General features: G+C 41.1%; 1 protein-coding gene across 1 annotated transcript in view; it reads left to right on the forward strand.

The window, feature by feature from the left end:
• The window catches only part of RPGRIP1L (RPGRIP1 like), a 1,932,928-nt gene that overhangs the window by 555,667 nt on the left and 1,355,539 nt on the right, over positions 1 to 21,722 (forward strand). The window lies entirely within an intron of this gene.

The raw sequence follows: 21,722 nt of genomic DNA on the forward strand, positions 1-21,722 counted from the left end.
CAGGAGAATCCAAGGTATAAACATATTATCCTTTATGGGTCGCCTTAAAGCGCTGTCTTTGTATTGTGTGTGTCTCCTACAAGTTACTGAGAGGTGATCTTTTACTGACTTTCAAAGCATCCTTAGATCCAGCTCTGATGGACTATTTTCACATCAGCAAAATGAACAGGATCAGAACCATGATCAAACGATTTAAACTTTGCTTGTGATATAAATAAGACTTATTCGTGAGCTAGATATGTGTCTTGGAGGATCCCCATGCTATAGAACAAGCTTCCCATCCATGTGAAGCAGAGTCCATCCATAATCTTATTTAAGCATAACCTTGACCAGTGGATGGAAAGTCAGAAATTCTCCCCAGGTCTGCCCCCCCATGTCTCTGATTGACAGAGGCAGATAGTAATGCCTGAACTAACATTACCTATTCCCCCCCACATAACTTGTAGAAACTTCCTAACTAATATACCCCCTCCTGGTAGGAAAACAATTGGGTTGGATTGTACTGCTAGGCTTATAAAGGCTCTTCTGTTTGTTAGCCTTCTGTACACCAATGAAGCTATGTTAAACATTGTTTTTCTTTTCATCCTCAAGCTTAAAAGAGCAGCAGAAATTATTCTACTAAAATCTGGCCTCTTTACCTCAAGAAAGAAAAAGACAAATCCTAAAAGAATAAAAGATCTTGCTACAAAATAAAATGTCAACAGAATAAGAAGGAAAGTCCTGATGGATTTTAGAGCCATGGCACCCATGTATTTTGAAGAACACATAATTTTGACTTTTTATTGTTCATCCACTGCAATAGCCATTAGGAGACATCCAATTCCATTTGTACAATAATGATGGAGGCCTGGCCTTCAGATAGGTCTAGCAGAAATGTATCTCGCCTCTTCCCCCTCTTGTACGAGGGCAGACAGAAGCACTTCAACAATGTCTAATTTTTTAGCCAGGATATCCACTTATAGGTGCTAGTCCCAGTGAGGCTGAATTCCTTCCAGCAGGTGCTAACATCAGCATCAGTTAATGTCTGTTTTGGCTGTGGTCTTGATGTTGCGACCGCAGCCTTTGAGATCAGTACCATCTAAATTGCCCTCGACTCTGGTATCAATGGCTTTGACATTGCTGGCATCTGGTGTTTCTTTGGACTTCTGGATTGGGGTCATTGTCAACACTGATACTGTTAAAGCTGTTGCTGATTTCAGTGGGATTGGCTTTCAAGACTTCAGGGTTAAGTCTCGTTATGTCATGCACTGGGTTGATGGGTATCTCACTCCCTTTCTGGGAGGTCAAACTGAGGCCCAATGCTGTTGGTGTGAATGCTGGCCTGAACAGGCTTTGTTCTTGGACAGCTGGACAGAGGAGATGGAGGCCCTTTCCAGGAGCAGTCATGAGTGACCCATCACCTCTGAGAATTGGTAGGAAGCACAAGTGCAAAAGGAGGCACTTGGGCTCTTCCTAGAAGTCCACCACCCCAGATATTAATGAGGATGAGAATGTTAACTTCCCACTGTTTCACTGACTATCCCAAGTTTGGCAAAATCCTTGAGATAATAAGGCAAAGAGGAAGTTGTCAATTTTAAGATGTAACAACCTCCTCACAAAGGATCCTACAAAAGACCTTCAGGTCCTTCCTCTTGTTAGCAAGATGATACATTTGTGGTCATGAAAAAAATGGAAGAATCGGGTCTATATTAGATGATTGAACTTTCAAAAGTTTGACTGTCATATGGTCGACACCATATGATCGAATTTTTGAAAGTACGAATGTTTTAACAGAGATCTCCATACAGCACGGAATAGGAAGATTTCCCTTTTCTGCACTGTAGTGTGATCTCGGGGTTGGTATATTTAAAGAACGGGGTGTGCAGGGAGCTTGCCCCCTTGCTTAAAACATTCAGGTAGGTTATTTGTGTAGTGTATGTTTTTTTATTAGACTTTCAAACTTTTAAAAATTTTAAAGTTTTAGCTTAAGCAAGTTTCACTGCATTGCCTTCATATGTAGTATATCTTTAGGATGACAAATTTCTCCTCCAGTGCTAACATGTAATCTGAAGTTGTCATTTTCATTCTTTCCTCAGCTGGTGGGTTTGGATCCAAGACTCGGATCTGATTTGGCTGCTTCTTCCAGAACTTCAGATCCTAGAACTCTCGAGCTCCTACCTTTACTCTTAATGGCCCTCCAACCTAATGTACCTCAGTTTTTTGAGTAATCTTTATATTTTTCCTTGTTGCTGGTGTTTGTGAGTTAACTTAATTTTTAGTATTTTGCCTTTCTTCCCATATTTTAGGTGTTCTTAGCAAGTCTTCCTTCCCTTTTAAATGTTAGTTACCAACTTTGGTACTTCTCTCACTATCATTACTGGTATCCTTTTGTACTCTTTTGAGTACTTTGTCTACTATTGTTGGCAATTTTCCTTCTCTTCCTTTCTGTTCTTTCCTATATTTTAAAAAAAGTGTCTGGTTGTATAGATAAGTTGTTTCCTTGTAGTGTAATAATTCTTAGTATTTGTTGTGCTGAGCTACACATTGTTGATAGCTGTCTTAAGATGTCTGAAAAACCCTCCGTTTTTAAAAAGTGTGTTTCCTGTGGGCATAAGATTCCAAATTCTGATGCCTGCAGGGAAAGTGTGGATTGTTTGGTTCTGGCACACCTTGATGTTAACTGTGACATTTGCTCCAGATTTAATTATTGGGCCTTGATTGACTTTAAAAACAAATTATTTTTGTAGTGTCTCTTGCCCTCTACATCTTCCTCTTCAGTGGTTGTGGCCCAAACTCCTTCTAAATAGTCTGAGAAATTAAAAGTGGACCCTCAAACTAAAGACAAAGAGTACCAGAGAAATTATCCAGATCAATTCTCAATTTCAGCTTTTACTTCTTCAATGGAGGCCCCTGCCATGGTTCAGAAAAAGTCAGATCCATCAGTCTCAGATTGGACAGATTTAGGAAGCACTTAATTACTTGACACACTTTACAAGACTGCAAAGAGATTTGATCAAGGTGCTTAACCAAATCTCTTTTGGGGGTTCATGTCCTTCATCTCCTTGCAACTGGCTGCCCTCCAGTCTATCTCAAATGCATCCATGCGGTGTGCGATTTTGCAGAACCATTTAAGTCCTCATTGGTCAATGTACCCTTTGAAGGATCTTCTCTGTTTGGCCTCAAGGTTAAAGACACACTCTCCAGGTGTGAACAAGTGGGAAGGACCCTGTCTGCTTTGGGTGCACATTTTTTACCCCCTAAAGATCCTTCTCTAGGAACCAGAAAGGTGGAAGAAAGATGTGGTTTAAGAAGTCCCAGAGCCCTTTTCAGGATTCAGGTGGAGATAGTTCCCCCAGGGACAGAATAAGGGAAATCAGCTCAGACGCCATCCTTATCGCAGAGGTGGTCTGCAGAACCAGGGATCTAGAAATTATTTTGCAGATAAACCCTATCAGCACTCCTAAAGGGAGGCCTGACTGTCCCACTCTGGAAGCAGTTGGGGGTAATTTATGCCTGCATCAGAGAACCTGGCTATCTATCACAAAAGATTTGTGGGTGCAGGGGATTAAATCCAGAGGTTGTACCATACCATTTTCCCTAGCTCCTCCCATGATTTTGAAGAAAATCCCTGATGTTCTACCCAGTCAGAGGGAGGCAGCATCTCTGTAAATAAAAAAGGTGCTAGTAAAAAGAGTCATCCAAGAGGTCCTCCCAGACCAGATAGGGTCCAGAACTTATTCAAGACAGGGGACTTGAGACCAGTTATGGATCTCAATAAGTTAAATCAGTTTGTTCAGTGTACAAAGTTTTGTATGGTCACAGTTTAGTCCATTTTGCCTCTGTAGTAAAAGGACGATTGAATGTGCTCAGTACATCTTCAGAATGTGTACTATCACATTAAAATGAATAGGTGCTCCAGGAGGTAGCTACACTTCTGGCTGGGAGCCAGTCCTTATGAGTTCAGAGCACTGCCCTTGGGTCTCACCACAGCCCCCAGGGTGTTTGTCAAATGCATGGCAGTGGTAGTGGCTGACTTTGAGACTGCTGGAATAGTGGGTGTTTCATTATCAAGATAACTGGGTCCTTACTGCCCCCACCAGGTATTGACTACTATAGGAAAGGGACTACTTGCTTCAGTTGAGTTCTTATCTTGCAATAACAGTCAATTACAGCAAATCTCAACTCACCCCAACACAGAGTCTGGAGTTCGTAGATACTCATTTGGACACAGTCAGATAGCCTCTCTACCCCTCACTCGAATAAACTATCTGCAGTCCCAAGTCAAGAAAGTGATCCAGAAGTCCTATCTGTTTTAGCCTGACTGATAATACAGACTTTGGGTTCTATGGCAGCACTATTACCCTTGTTCCATTGGCCAGGTTTAATATGAAAGTCCTTCAGTGGACTCTGTTGACTCAATGGTCCGTTCTTCAACATCCATTACCCATGCCAGTCGAGATCAATCAAGCCTGTAAAAGATATTTTCTTTGGTCGATTCATTCAAACCATCTCTATGAAGGCCATCCCTTTGTTCTTCCTCTTCCCAAGGCCACAGTGACAACAGATGCCTCCCAGCTCCAGTTGGGGTGCACTATGTGGGAAGGATAATCCAAGGTACTTGGTCTCCCGAAGAAGCCAAGATAGATATCAGTGTCCTGGAGATGAGAGCTGTCCTGCTAATGTTGCAGAACTATCAAGACACTCTCCCATCCAGGACATTTGCAATACAGGTGGACAATATGTTGGTAGTCTGGTACATCAACAAATAAGCGAGAACTAGATCTTACCCTCTTTGTTGAGACGCTATGAGAGTGTGGCAGTGGAGAATCTCTTCCAACAGTTTCCTAATAACAGTACACATCCTGGGGAAATCCAATATGATTGTAGACAAACTAAGCAGGTCCATCCTGATTCCACATGAGTGGTCTCTCAACATCAGTGTGACGGAAAAAAATTTCCATCAATGGGACAGCCATGCTGCAATCTGTTTACCTCTCCCCTCAGCAACAAGTGCAGCAGATTCTTTGCCCTGATCTCACTAACAGGGAAGTTACTGAGAGATGCTCTAGTTCATGATTGGTTCTCTGGTCTCCTGTATGCATTTCCACCCTAACACTAATTTCCAAATTTCTTCAGAAAGCAGTTTGGTTAAAGAGCACAGTTATCCTCATTGCACTCTTTTGGCCTCATCATATTTGGTTCCCATTCATCTAGCATTATCTTATACATCCACCCAGGATTCTGGATCCAACTCCAGACCTCCTGTCTTACCTGACAGGCATGACTCGTCCAGACATAATATGGCTGAAGCTGACTGCATGGTTTCTCCAGTTCTGCTTATTGCTAAACAGTCCAGGCTTTCCTCACCGATCTGTCATATTTTGCTGCCTTCCCATAAGACTTCTGCTAGAAAGGATTACAAGAGTGAATGGAAAAGATTTGTCTTCTGAGCCCTTAAAGATCTCAACACTTTTTCAGCGCCTCTACTAGTGATCCTTGAAGTTTTAGCTTCAATCTTTAATGAAGGAGCTAGTTTTTTAGCTATTAGAGTTCATTTGGCTGCCATTTATAATTTCCACATGGGCAAAAATAACTCTGCATTAGCCTCTTCCAAATTATGCATTGCCTCTCTCAAGGGAGTTTTTTTTTTTTTTTGCTTGGACGTCTTTTAAAATATCCTACTTTCCCTTGGGATTTAAATATAATGCTTCAGGCCTTAATCCAATCTTCTTTTGAACCTTCAGCCAAAACTGACTTAAAATTTGTATCTTGGAAAACCATTTTTCTAATGGATATTACATTAGCTAGGAGAGTATCTGAACTCCAGGCTGTCTTCAAAGCCTCCTAATCTATTTTTTTCACAAGGAGAGTGTGTCATTGTGAACTAATCCATCCTTTTTACCTGAGGTAGCTTCTGAGTCAAATATTAACCAAGTCATTAATCTCCCGGTATTCTTTCCGAATTTTTAAAATAAAGGAGAGTACATGTTACACCTGGTGAATGTGCATAGACAACTTTATTTATATCTTCATATAATCAAAGACTTTAGGAAATCTGAACAGTTATTTGTTTTTATCTTAATAGAGTAGGTAGTTGTGTATCTAAAGTTACATTGACCAAATGGTTGACAGATTGTATAATCTTTGTCTGTGGTAAATTGAGTTTATCTAACCAAAACCTCCTAGGGCCCATTCTACAAGATCTCTGGTGGTTTCTTCACTTTTTGGTCCAGAGCATCTTTAGATTATATTTGTGTAGCTGCAACTTGGGCTAATCCACACACTTTTCTTGCTCATTACACATTGGATTTGATTTCCAGGAACAGTCTGAAAAAGACCTGGATCTAAAGGGACAAAAGCTCTTAATGTAATAAATCAGTTTCATCATTTTAGACCTTGCAGTTTTATCTGGAACATTTTGAGAGCATTCTATCATTGTTATTGCACTCCCATGCCACGTTGTCACCTGTTTTTGTTTTAAACTGGGAAAATTTACTGTAGCCTGTTTGGCATATTTAAGTATTTATGTAAACATTTCTAGCTGAATATTCTAAACTGGTTTCATTTTATTACATATTAGAGAAGGAGACAGAGGTGTGCTCACTTATCTTGGTCATTTCAGACATCCAACAACAGCTGGAAATTCATAATCATTCACAGACCCATTCCTAAAACCCATTATTGTATATAAATGTTCTTCATTAAACAACAAGCAAAGGAGTAACTCAGGAAGGAGAGTGTTGGGCCTCTGCTCTTGATAACTTTAGCTGTCAAAGTCTATTTGCCATACTTCTTTGTCCAGTTAAATAAACCTCTTGAGCAGTATTCAGTTTTAATTTGCATTGATCCAAAGTAAAAGTGACATTGCCCCTAGCATCTTGTTTATGTACATGATTAAACTCCGGGTTCTTGCCCTCACCCTCATGTCCTTATTTTCTACAGCCCAGTCATTTTGGTATGATAACCTATGGTAAATAATTCAGCCATTCAGTCTCAGTCTCTTGGTTGAGACATGACCCACTGTATGTTCAGACTGATATTTTGTATGAATTGTGAAAATTGGCATGATACCCAAACCAGGACCAAAAGGAAACTCTAAACAACTCAGTACAGCAGTGTAGTAAATGAGAAATTAATTATTTTCTTCTACTGTTATGTGTCAATCTAACAAAAATAAGCCAGTCTAAGCTGTACTGCTATGTTGTGCAGTTCCAAGTCAGAGAGTAAGTGCTCCAATTTTAAAGGGTCATATGTGAGTACTAGGCTCTCATCAGTGACACAATACAGGACTTCCTCACAACAGTGGACATATTTTGGTCAAAAGCTAGATCACTGTCAAAGGCAGTAAATCAAGAGGTCTGGATATTGTTTATTGAAAGAAACATAAAATTAAAAGGTACAAGGGCAAGCAGTTCAGTAAAAAATAGTTTGAAATTATTGAAAGTGAATAAGATAACAGCTTTTCTGGTAACTAAACACTTTAATGCATTTACTAGAACAGTGTATAATTTAGTTTTATTTAAAGATAATCAGTGCACTTCTAAATTATGCAAGGCCTCTCTTAAGGGAGTTTTTTTTTTTTTGCTTAGACCTCTTTAAAAGATCCTACCTCCCCTTTAAAGATAGTCAGTGCACTTTTTGTTAAGGCTAAAATATTATATTTTCTGAAAACATGCACGCTGTTTTTCACATGTGGGAGGGAAGTAAAGATAAGACAAAAACAAATAGTGTAAGTAGGAGCACAAACTGTAACATGCATCTTAGCATGGATAACCTTAATGTTAGGTTAATTAATGCCTGCGCATCCAACTGTTGATTCGGGACAATTCTTCCTATCTGAAGGGTTAAACTACTATGTGTTTTTTTAAGTTAATTGGTTATGGGAGTATTATTTATTTATTTTTTTAATTAAAACAAGTCTTGTGAAATGTGACATAGGTTGAAATGGAGATGACAAGAAACAACTGTATAAAGGGTCAAACTGCCAAGCATTGTTGGGTGCATGTAACACAATAGCTGGAAATAGTCAGTAAAAAAAGACTGTCCTATATAATAGGTGGGAATAACAATTTCTTATCATGATGGCTACTCCAAACATATTATTTTGGAACGTGAATGGCCTCACAGTTGTAGACAGAAAGGTTAAGAGTATTGAATTATATTAGAAAATGCAAAATGCAAATAGCAGTGCTACAGGCAACGCATATGGAAAGAAGAAAGCAAGTGAATTTGATAAAGAAATGATTTCAGGATGGATATTCAGCAAAATGTCAGTGGGAGAGGAAAAAGGGAGTACTTGACTAATTGCTAGAGGAGTTCCAGTAGTGATAGAAGAGGGAAAAGATAGTAATGGTAGATTTGTGGCAGTAAGGGGCTATTAACAAGGGAGGAGGATTTTCCTGGTATGCATTTATATTCTACCTAAAACTGTTGTTATGGAGCATAAGAAAATTTTGCAAGAAATAATTGGTTTCAGCCATGAATATTACTTATAGATGAAGACTAGAACTTGATTTTCAAATGTGAGGATGTATTGGGGGACCAAGAAGGGAAAAATATAACAAAAGAGGGTAGATTTCTGAAGAAATGTATGAAAGTATTTGGTATGGAAGATCTGAATTCAGTTGTAGAAACTCAGAGAGAATTTGCATATAATTCCCAAAGGTACAGCAACTGGGCTAGACTAGTCAGAAATAATATCTCACAGGAACATGTGCATTTAATTGGACATATTTATATCCAACATATTGGACCTGGTCATCATCAACATGGGCGACAGGTGTTCCACAAAGGAGGTCAACCCGTCACTGGTTAGATCAGACCATAAACTGATCACTCTGTATGTCCACACCCCACCCCACCCCAACTAAGGAAACCACAGTAAAAAAACTTTTCTAAAGCAAACTTCACCTTACTTAAGACAGAGGTGGTAAGTTTCACAGTCCCCATGCTAAAGGATAACACTGCCCAAGATGCAGAAACCTTTACAAATGTACTCTATGAGCACCTGCAAGGATGCATGGATCATGCCATCCCCTAGCAAAACCAAGACTCACTCCTCTAAGAGAAGGAAACCAGTTTGGTGGACCCCTGCAATAAAAAGGCTATACAATAGAAGGAGGAAACTAGTTCAGAAAAAAAGAAAAATCCCAAGAAGGAAAGACATCCCTGATCAGTATCAGTAAGAAACTAAGGTCTCTCATGAAATCATCCAAGGCTAACTTTGAAAGAAAAATAGCCAAGGATTCAAAAGATAACCACAAAGCCTTCTTTAGCTATGTTAAGAATCTAAGTGACAACTCACAGATATGCACTGAACTAGTGCAAAATAGCACAAAATATACTGAACCTACTGATATTGCCAACATCCTGGCAGATAGATTCAGTGCAAACTTCACCCTGCTCTCACCTCCAAAAGGGCCCACAACAATACCAGAAAAGTGTAGTGTTCTAAAAATCACAGGCACACAGGTGAAAACAGTCCTTTCAAAAGCCAAAAACACAGCGTCAGTGGGACCAGATTGTGTCCCAGGCTGCATCTTGCACGAACTACAGAGTGAACTAACCCCCCACCTAAACACACTGTTCAACCTCAGCATCTCCACAGGCTATGTGACCATAGAATGGTGCACAGCAATGGTTACTCCTCTCCACAATGGAGGAGCCACAACTAACCCTGGTAACTATCGCCCCATAAACCTAACTAGCCTGGTCTGCAAGGCTCTGGAGAGCATCATCATGGAACTCATTAACAAATGCATTGGGAACCTCCAAACACTTTTGTTAAGGGCAGATATAATGCCTACTAAACCTGGTTGACTTTTTTTGAGACAGTCACCAAGGCCATAGACGAGGGAAAGGTGGTTCACACAGCCTACCTTGACCATGCCAAGGCTTTCGACACCATTCCCCACTCGGGTATTACAGAAAAACTCACCAGCCTGAACATAAACCCCTACGTCACGAGATGGGTTGCCAACTGGCTTACAGACAGAACTCACACGGTAAGAATAGTGAGCTCCAGGTCCGACTCTAAACCAATCACAAGGGGTGTCCCGCAAAGCTCGGTCCTGGGACCCCTATTGTTCAGCATTTACTTCTCAGAAGTACAGGCAAACACAGGAGGACTATGGCTAATCAAGTTCGTTGATGGCTGCAAACTGGGAGACATAGTTGACTCTCCGGCTGACAAAGACATCCTCCAAAAGGGCCTTACTGAGACAGACACCTGGTGTCAAAGTCATGGCCTCAAGCTAAATGCGAAAAAATGCATAGTCATCCCATTTGGGAAAAACAAAACACCCACGAATTACCACATAGGTGGCATCCCCTTTAATACAGAAGAGGTAATAAGAGATCTGGGGACCCAGGTAGATAGTAATCTCTCCTTTGACAATCATATTGCCAAAGTAGTTAGGAAATCCTTCTATGTGGCCCATCTAATTACTAAAGGGTTCATATCTAGAAATAAAGAGGTTATAGTGCCCCTCTACTCGTCACTCATTAGACCCATCATAGAGTACTATGCCCCATTTGGGATGCACCTCACAAGACAATTCCAACAGCTGGAAAGACCACAAAAGTACCTCACCAAGAGGATTACTGGCCTCAAACATATGTCCTCTGCAGCCTGACTGAAAAAACTCCGGCTGTACTCAGTGGCATATCGCTTACTCAGAGGTGATCGCTGCCTGACTTACAAAGCCATGTCCAACTCAGAATTGATGGACATGCTCCAACTAAAGAAATCCAAGTCACTGCGAGCCACGCGGCCTAGTGAGCTAAACCTTGCCACAACAATAAATAGAACATGCTGGAGGGATAGATTCCTGTCACAGAGACTCTCCATGCTTTGGAACAAAATTCCAAATTACATCAGGCAGAGCCCCTCACTAAAACTCTTCATGAGAAACCTTGACGAGTGGATGAGTAACAGAAAATACATCCTGGGATCACTTCATTGGCTCTGCTTGACTGAGGATCAGTTAATTAATCAATGGGGCGGCGAAAGCTGACACACTCTGGCTAGGCTTATAAATGCCCTCGGGCAGATAGCCTAGTACCTACCTATGAACCTTATTGAAAGCTTTGATGTGCTTCCAATATATATTTCAAATCGTGTGCCAATAGCAACTAAGATAAACATGCAGGGTAATGAAGTACAGCTGAGGCATTGTCACTTCCACATCTACCTGTTAAAAAGAGAGGAATTTAAGGAATGGGTAGTGGAAATTATTTGAGAGTTATTAGGGGAGATGGAAATTTTTTAAGTTATAGCTGGGGAGTGAGATAAAAGTGGGGTCTAAAATGGGGAAGAAATAAAACATGCAGACTCTGCATAAAGGCACCTCAGCTGAGAATCGAACCAGAGAACCTCTTGCTGTGAGGTGGCAGCGATATTGTATAAGAAACCGGAGGCAAAAATTAAAGTGGGAGGGTTCCTCTCTGATACTTTGTGTTTGAGCAGAGGAGCAAGACAGGATATAATGGATATAGTAATCCAGAAAAGATGGCTTTATTTGCAAATTATATTATTTTTGTACTTGATAAAAACAGAAAACGGCACCTCAAGGTTGTGGAACATTCCGAGGCAGTTTCAATTCTTTTCAGGTTATAAAATTAATGAAGATGAAACAAAGACTTATATCTGTTAACTATGTACCCACACATGAATTGTTTCAGCAATACCCTTCTTCATGGGTGCATGACAAAATGAAGTATTTAGGAGTATATGTTGAAATGGATTCTGTTAAGGCAGCTAAGGATATTTGGGAAGAGAGTAAACAAAAGATAACACCAAAAAGTGAGAACATGGAAGTTCTTGTTTATGGATAGCAAGATACACGCAGTTAAAATGTTTAGTCCCTTTAGTTTTATATGCAGGTTAGGCATATTTTTATCAACCTGAGGAAAAGTTGTGGACAGTAATAAAGAGTTGAAGCATTTTATCTGGGAGGGGAAGAGGGCAAAGTTCAAGTGGGATAAGTTAATCCTCCCACCACAACAAAGTGGTGTAGGATTACCTGGTTTGAAGGGATATTTTAGAGCCACACAGTTAAGGCTCATATACATAAGCAGAAAGCTGTAATTCAAAGTGAAGAGGGATGATGATGAACCAAAGGAGAAAATTCAAGAAATATATATATATATATATATATATATATATATATATAGAGAGAGAGAGAGAGAGAGAGAGGGATTTGGGTGCAGATCCTTAAGGAGAGTAACCAAAACCATACATAGTATTATATTCATTAAGTAGCAGAAAGTCTTCTAAGAACTAAGCCAACATGAGAATGGAGAAAAGAGATTCTCTTGATAGAGATTACTGCAATTAAGAGTACAGAGAATAGGCAAGGGGTGCTGCAATTCACTGGAGAAAGCTGGTGAAGGAACCAAGGTTGTTTGTCTTTTCAGCTTTTCCCTGTTAGGGGTCACCACAGTGGAACTCCGATCCGCTAATGATTGGCAGTAGATTTTTATGGTGCCAAGTTGCCAGCCTGACGCCCAACCTTCAGCGAAGGCACGTATTGGGAGTAAATAACTAGAGAGGGAAAAATAATAGAGTGGGAAGAGACCAGGAAGACATTTGTACTGCAGGTTACAGATTGCCTTCCCTATCAGGGATTGATATCAGAGCATAGGTTTCCTAAGTGAAAAACCCACTCTGGTAGTCTTTTTAGATGAATCTAGGACAGAAGCTCATGTTAAAAAGGGATCATTATTAGGGCATATAAAATATTGCATGATAACTATAGGACTCCATCAGAGAAAAATTAGAAAAGATTGGGAAGAGGCATTGGATACGCAATTCACAAGGAAATAATGGGAGGACATAATGCAAGTCTCCCAAATGCACAGCAAATCTGAAAGATTTAGTATTTTTGCTTGGAAGTGTTTGCCATAGGCATTTTTGTACCCCAAGCAGACTCCAAAGAACTTTTCCTCAGGTGGATGCCAGATGTTGGAGGTGTGATGTGGAAGAAAGAGGTAACTTGGAGCATATGGCTTGGGTGTGTAACGAGTTGGCAGACTTTTTAATTCCATACAGAGTACTCTGTCAGAAATATTAGCAGAGCAAATGGGTGTAACTAAGAAAATGATTTTCTGAGCTGGGATACAGGATCTGAAGTACCTAGACATAGTAAGGCCTTGATAAGTTTAATTCTGGTGGCTGCCAAAAAACAGTTACTATAAAATGGAAATCTAAGTGTAAACCAACTGTACTTAGAAATAGTGAATAGTGTAACAGAGGTAAAAGAACAGGAAATGGGATCTTTAGAAAAGTGTAGGAGCTCTTTAGAAAAAAAATGGAAATTGTGGGAACTATACATACAGAATAATGTTCAAGAGGAGAAGGAGAAAAGTTGAAGGGAAGGTAGGAATTCAGCTATTTATTTAATGGACTGATGATAATTACTAAGAAGAAAAAAATAGTTCTAATATATAATGTAAGTAAAATGAAAATAAATGTTAATATGGTTTGTTTTCGTTTTTGTTAATGCCTGTCTGACTCTGTCTTAAGTGATAATTTAATAAAGGTGTTAAAAACTGGTCAAACTCACACTGTAAGAAAATGTGGTGTTTTTGTTATGTTGCTTACCAAAAGACACTCTCCGTATAAATGCTTTCAATAAACCTGAGTCCTCCTGTTATCCCTTATCCCTGTACAATCTCTAGTTCTCCCTCCATTCTCCCTCAGTCTGTGGTCCACCATTAAATGATGTAGCCTCAATGACAGTGGAGTATGGGTACCTGTTTAATACTTGGTGTTTTAGCTGTACAGCTTTCTTGTTGGATTCTGTTTTCATATCAGGGATAGTGGAGCTCTTCTTTAACTCTGTATTTTTTTCTGGTCAGTTTCATCAGTGTTGTCCAACTATTCTGCACTGTAAGCAAACACTCTTGTCACACATGAACATGTTTCTTTGCATGGCTCCACTGTTTGATAATATAATGACACGACCCAGCCCATCTTGAATTAGCAGAAGCTTTTCCTTCACCTAAGTGAAAGTATTGTGTAGATTGGTTGCTGGCTGATAACAGTTGGCTGGTCTGGGGCTTGGAGTAAGCACTTATTGGTCCTTCTGAGCTTTTCTTAAAGTTGTTTCAGGTTGTACCTTCTGGTATTTACGCCCTGCCTTTGAGAGGAATTCTGTTTATTCAAACCGAGCTGAACGGAGTAGGGGCACTGACCACAGCTCTGATCTGTGATATATAACAGGTATCCTGTTTTTTGCTTATTTTTACTAGTTATTGCTTATTCTAACCATTTATAGCACTTTTTATTGTTTGCTGAGTACTATTTGTTATTGTATTTTATTGCTATAAACTAATCTGTACTATTGTACTGAAATTGACTGCCTTTCAGGGCCTGTTAAATCACTTTTGTTACTGTCACACTGTTTTTAGCTAGTTTCACTGTGCGAAAGGTATTAGCTGGAATTTTTCGCTATTTGTTAAGCATCGGTTTCTTTAGATTTCCTGCCAAGGAGTGTGTGAAAAACTGAAAGGCTGCCAGCCCAGCCAGATAGAAACTTGTAAATAATTCTGTGTGATTTGTAAATATTAATATAATCCACAGGCTGGTTTTACAAATGTAAAAGAGAACTATGTGTTATGATTAAACTATATGTTGTACTGAGCTTCAAAAATGTAACCATAGTTCACTCTGCTGGAATAAAGCTGATAAGTCAAGCATTGTATGACTGATCTCAAGCTGGGAGCCATGATGTCTGGACCAGCAAATTCTTTCTATTGTTTTGAGACCAGAGTTAATTGCTAGATTTAACATGTATAATGTATTTTATGGCTGTGGCTTCCTGCAGGTGCACATTACAAAAAGAAATGCAAATTTTGAGTTTGTTAGCCTGGGAAGCTAAATCAGAGCTGTTAAGAATGATGTAATCTAAAATGAGTCAGCAGTGATGTGTTATCAATTTAAGACTTTCTCAGAGAGAGAGAGAGAATCAGAGCATTTTACATTTGTCTTCAGACTTTGCTCAGTATGTATGTAAGTTATTTAGAATTTTGTTTCGATTAGAAATAGATAGTAAATAGTAAGATTAGACTAGCTCTTTTCTATATTTATTTCAGACTATTCTACAGTATTATTTTAAAGTTTCATGTGATTTCTGAACTCTTGACTAGCACAGTGTTGAATTGAGGAGATTTGTCTTGTGTTTTTATTATTAAATATGTTAAACCTTTTAACTGTGGCTGTTTTGTGTAGAGATAATTTAAGCTCTAGAGTACATTGCATGTATATAGTGATACTGTCAGTCAGTCCAATAAGCCCTGCTGTTGTCATAATTACTAATTGGATAATAATAATAATGCAGAGTAAAATGGACACCCTTTGGTAAAGGCCTTATTAGTAGCTTATATTAGTGGTTGGTGTCAGTGATTTCTACCTTATAGGCTGGGCAGAGAAGGGGGCATAGCTGGAGATCCTGTAGCAGCCTTCCCCAGGAGTGTCTGTGTGTTTCTGTATAACTCATATCTACTTGGGCAGGGACACGAATCACTGGTTGGACAGAGAGGGTGCTGGAGGTTTTAGTTTGACCACTAGGCTGAGACCTGTACCCTATAGCTGTGCCAGTGGGGTGTCTTATTGGGGATCTGGAGAGAAAGGGAGAAACCAGCCCCAGACTGACTGTGATCTCTGTATGCTCTTAAGGGAAATTGTACTTTACTGTGTGTGTACTTGTTATCCTTTTCAGTGTGCATGCCCCTTACTGGTGCTACTGGTGAGGATTGAGGCTCCTTGATTACTTGGCCAGTGCACGGGCATCACAAAGTGTATCATATAACTGATTTGTTTGCAGTTAAAAGCATTCTCTAGAGTCTCCTTCCTCCTTTATCTGTTTAAAACTTTCATTTAGTGTCTCACTGCTGTTTTTCTGCTGTGATAAACATTTCTGTAGTGTTTATTTGCCTAAAATAGTCTAGCTAGTAGCTGTAGCAGTTTCCCACCCTGTTGGTGTCTTGTTTTTATAATTGGTAACTTTGCAGTTTCCCACCCCTAGTGTAAATTTGGTCTGAGACACTCCTCCCAGTGCAGTGTGATTAGCTCATTCTGCCTAATACAGAGAGAATATTTGGATTTGGGAAGGCCTATCCCCATAGTTTCTTGTCCTTGAATTATCTCCTTTCTCCCTTTCCACTTTACTAAAAAAAAAAAAAAAAAAACTTTACTCAGCTCTTTTACAGTATTTGTGTTTCCTCCTCCTACTCTATCACTTCGTCTTCATTTTTCTGATACTTGTCATTAAAGTGTTCAATTGAATCGTCTCTGCTGCATTTATTACTGCTTGTTTTTAGCCTGTTTAAATTTTAGGTGTTATTCTAAGCCTCTTAGTTTTAGGTTAAGCACTTGGGATTTAGGCCTACCCCTTAGCTGTACCGGGCTTCTCTCCCTCCCTCCCTCCCTCAAGATTCTGACAAATATGGATGGACAATTTCCTATGGTTTCTCCTGCCAGCCTGGTTGATATGGGCATCCTGAGACAGTGTAGCAACTGCCTCATGTACATGGACTACCATCTACTATTACCACCTAGGAACACAATTTGAGAGAGATGCAATTACTTAAAGAAGCTAGAGGCTATGCTGTCTCTCACAAGCCAGTGTATCTGGCACTGAGGAGTTTGTCAACACAATCACTACACCTCAAACACCACCCAGAACTACACAACACACACACACATGCAGAGGTTCTCACCAAAAACAAACCCAAACAATGGAGATCTCAGAGGCAAAAACACATGAGAACTCCACAACCCTCCACACCACATACCATGCATAGTCCACACATCAGTGTCTTGCAACCATTAAGGCCTAACTATAAACCCAACATATTAGTCATAGGCTGCATAAGGAGAAAGTCACAGTTAGTTGTTTGTCAGGTGCTAGAATCCGCTATATCACATCCACACTCAAGTCTCTCAACGTCAGGTACTATTATGACTCTGTCATAGTCCACGTTGGTGTGAACAACTTGAGACATACCTCCCTGGACTATATGAAGAGAGACATGATTGAGCTCGCTGACTATGTGTCCCTGGCAGGTATGTCCCTAGCCTTAAGCAGCATTCTACCATCACCCAGAATGATGCTTCAAGACAAACAGAAAATTATTGACTTTAACAATTGGCTTAGTTTTTGGTGTCATTCCAGGGGGATCCAGTGCCTGACAGCCTGGGAAGAGATGATCGACAGACCACGATGCTTTGCTAGAAATGGCCTGCATCTGTCTCACTTGGGCATTGGCCTTCTGGAAAAGGCCCTTGCCACCCCCATTGTGCTTTTTTAGGAAAACTCATGAGGTCGATACTACCAACATAAAAATCTCAACAAAATGCAAATTAAAGGCCATGCTGCTAAACGCTAGGAGTTTAAACATGAAACTGCACTCATTGTAAGCATTCTTAACCCTGGAAGATGTTGACATTTGTGCAGTCACAGAAACCTGGTTCAAAGCTGTGGAGAGCTCTCCAGCCTTACCTGGTTACTCAACCTATCATACATTCAGACCCCAAAATTTGGGCAGCAAAGCCAAAGGAGGTGGAGTTTCAACATATATTAAAAGATACACACACTTCCAGACTGGTCAAACAGTATGACGCACAGGAGACACTCCAGGTGCAGTTAACTGTTGACAAGGCTCCTATTCAAGTTATAGCTAGCTACAGGCCCCCAAATTTGACTCAAGATGCCCACTCCACCTATCTGCACCTCTTCAAATCTATCAAGATTCAACCCTTTACCCTGATCCCAGGTGACCTTAATTACCAAACCACAGATTGGAAAAACTACTCATGCCAGAACACAAATGCCCAGAGATTCCTTGATTTTATCAATGCAAATGCCTCGAAACAGCTAGTTGATACCCCCCACAAGAGATAATATGTTGGACTTGGTGTTAATCAGCATGAGTAACCACTGCAGCACCCCTGCGGTACCATCCTCCCTGGTAAGATCTGACCATAAAGCAGTCACTTTCGAAGTCACCATTTCCCCTGACCCCCCCCCCCCCTCTAGCTAGGGTACTGTCTTTTGTCTTTCCCCAGTTAGGGGTCACCACAGTGGAACACTGGTCCACTAATGATTGGCAGTGAATTTTTACGGTGTTGAGTTGCCAGCCTGGCGTCCAACCTTCAAGGAAGGCACACACACACACACACACACACACACACACACACACACACACACACACACACACACACACACACACACACACACAGACACACACACAGACACACACACACACACACACACACACACACACACACCTGCATGTCTTTAAATTCATTCGACCATGGGGAGGACATGCAGACTCTGCATAGAAGGCATTCCAGCCGAGAATTGAACCAGAGAACCTGTTGCTGTGAGGTGGCAACGTTAACCGCTGCTCCACCACGGCCTCCCCCTCTAGCTAGGGTAAAACAAAAAAACTTCTCCAGAGCTGATTACAACCTCCTGAGGCATGGTATAAACAGCTTCACAGCCCCCTCCCCCCACTGTAGGAAATGACACCAATGTCCAAATCTACACTGAAGTACTATACAAGTATTTATGTAGATGCATGGAATCAGGAATACCTGACAAGACAAAATCATCCTCCGCAAGGAAGAGTAAACCTGTCTGGTGGACATCTGCAATAAATAAACTATATATCCAAAGGAAAAAAATACTGTCCAGCACCAAGAAGGAGCAGGTGCCCAGTTGGAAGCAAACTTTCCTTAGCCTGAACAAGCAACTAAGAGCACTAGTGAAATCCTCTAAAGCCAACTTTGAGTTCAGATTGGCCACATCTACTTGAGACATGCATAAGGCCTTCTTCACATATGTCCGCAATCTCAAAAGAAGCACCCTGATCTGTTTAGAACTGGTGGTCAAGGACACCACATACACAAATGCTGTAGATATAGCCAATCTACTTGGTGACAGATTCAGCAAAAATGTCTCCCCTCTGCCCCCCCATCTGTAAATCAGGACATCCCCAGTACCTGCCCCCCACCCCGTATCTCTAGGGAACAGGTCATCACTGCCCTCTCAAAGGCAAAGAAATGCAGCCTCCATTAGACCCAATAATATCCCAGGCTGCATCCTACATGAACTCAGGCTTGAACTTGCAGCACCATTAGGCACCCTATTCAACCAAAGCCTGAGTACTGGCTTTGTCCCAGCCGAGTGGAGGACAGCCACTGTCATCCCTTTATACAAAGGTGGAGCATCCACTGATCCAGGAAATTGCAGCCCCATCAGCCTAACTAGCCTGATCTGCAAGGCCATGGAATGGATTATCATGGACCTCATTAACAGGGACATTGGCAACCTCCAAACACTCGACCCCACACAGTTTGGCTTTGTCAAAGGGAGGTCATGTCTGTTAAATCTGATCGACTTCTTTGAGACAGTCATCAAAGCCATGGACGAGGGGAAGATGGTGCACACCACCTACTTTGACCTGGCCAAGCCCTTCGACACTATTCCCCACTCGGGCATAGTAGATAAACTCTCTCAACTAGGCATCAATCCATATGTTACCAGATGGGTAGCAAACTGGCTCACTGATAGAGCCCACCTAATCAAAATAGGGGAAGCCAGCTCAAGCAGTAGACCCGTAATGAGTGGCGTTCCCCAGGGATTGGTCTTGGGGTCTGTTATTCGGGATATACTTCTCTGAGTTGCAGGCCAAAGCCAGTGGGTTACAGCTAACCATGTTTGCAGATGACTGCAAGCTGGCTGCAGTCATCAATTCTCCAAGTGATGTGGACGTCCTCCAAGAGAGGCTCACCCAAACAAATGACTGGTGCCAGAAACATGGCCTCAAACTGAATGCCAAAAAATGCATCATCATCCCCTGTGGGGAGAGTGCTGTCCCCACATATTATCAAATTAATAACAACGCCGTATGTGCAGAATCATTAGTGAGAGATTTGGGCACCCAGGTTGATAGCAACCTGACTTTTGACCACCATGTTGCTTCCGTTGTATGGAAAACTTTCTACATGACCAACCTCATAAGTAAGGGTATCTTATCCATGGACAAAAAGGTCATAAGATCCCTGTATTCTTCCCTTATAAGGCCAAGTATTGAGTACAACACCCCCTTTGGCGTGTACCTCGCAAAGCACATGCAGCTGCTGGAGAGACCACAGAGGTTCCTCACCAGGAGAATCCAGGACCTCAAACATCTACCCTACACAGATAGGCTAAAAGCCCTATCCCTCTACTCAGTTTCATGCAGACTCCTCAGAGGTGACCTCTGTCTGGCATACAAAGGAATCTCAGACCCCACCTTAATGTGACTGCTGCATATCCGCAAGTCAAGCTCCACTTGAGCAACCCGTATGCACGACCTCATCCTGGTCTGTGGGGTCTACTTTAATTTACTTAAAACTCATTTCACTGAATTTCAAAACACTCACACCAAATTGCTGAAAGCTCAAATCACTGAAAACTCATTTCACTGAATTACATTTTACTGAATGTAAGTACTGTTGGTCAAATAAAATGTATGTGCCCTTTTCCCCACTGTAGTGTGATCCTGGAGTTAGTATATATAGTTGTGGGTGTGGGGTGCACAGCCCCCCACAGTGGGGGGTTTCAGGGCGTGGCCCCCCACCTACATTTGGTTTTATATTGTTAGCTTTCAGTGAAATGAGATTCATAAATATAAAAGCTAAGTAGGTGGGGCGTTGTGCCCCCCCCACACCCACCTAGCTATATATATTAACTACAGGATCGCACTATAGTGGGGAAAAAAGGCATATATGTTTTATTTGCCCAACAGTACTTAGCAAGAGGTTCTCTCATTCGATTCTCGGCTGGAGTGCGGGGAGTGCCTTCTGTGTGGAGTCTGCATGTCCTCCCCGCGGTCGGGTGGACGTTCAAAAAACATGCGTAAATGGGCATGCCTTCATTGAAGGTTGAACGTTGAGCTGGCACCTCGTTGTTCTTGAAAATCTACTGCCAATCATTAGCGGACCGGAGTTCCGCTGTGGCGGCCCCTAACCGGGAAAACCGATAGACAAACAACTTACATTCAGTGAAACGTGATTCAGTGAAATGAGTTTTCAGTGATTTCAGCTTTCAGCAATTTTTTTTTTAGGGTGAATTGAGATTCAGTGAAATTAGTTTTCACTGAATCAAAGTAGACCTGGTCTGTGATATCAATAGGACTTGTTGCTGGGACAAATTTATGTCCCAGATATTCCCCCACATGTGGAATAGACTCCCTCTCTACGTCTAGCAGAGTACCTGATTAGCCCTTTTTTAAGGACAACCTGGATAACTAGATGGGAAACAGAAAATACATTCTTGGGATTCCACCTGTGTCCCTGCTGGACAGGGGCTCTGTCTGCTGACTTGTCTAAACGTGGGCTAAACTCTTGGCTAGGCTTATAAGGACCTCAGGGCCAATAGCCTAGTAACCCCTTGATCCTATGTGTGCTATTACAGTCTTTATATTTTCCCACCAGTCTCACTTTTTTATGCACTGTTTTAAGACATCTGTGCAGGAAGTTATTTCTTGCTTAAGCCATCTCTAAAATATCTCCTCTTTCATATTATGTGAAGGGAACCTGCATTGCCTTTCCTATGAACTCCCCGATTTTTAATTACTAGTTCAGAGTCACTGAGGGACGTAGTTAGGCATGCCCAGATGAGGTGGAATTACATTGTCAAGCTGAAGTAGAGGATTTAAACCTGGGGAAGTGATAAGTGTAGCTGCTCTGA

This window comes from Protopterus annectens, chromosome 8.part1 (assembly GCF_019279795.1).
Source record: "Protopterus annectens isolate FY-2018-M chromosome 8.part1, PAN1.0, whole genome shotgun sequence".
Lineage (NCBI taxonomy): Eukaryota > Metazoa > Chordata > Ceratodontiformes > Protopteridae > Protopterus > Protopterus annectens.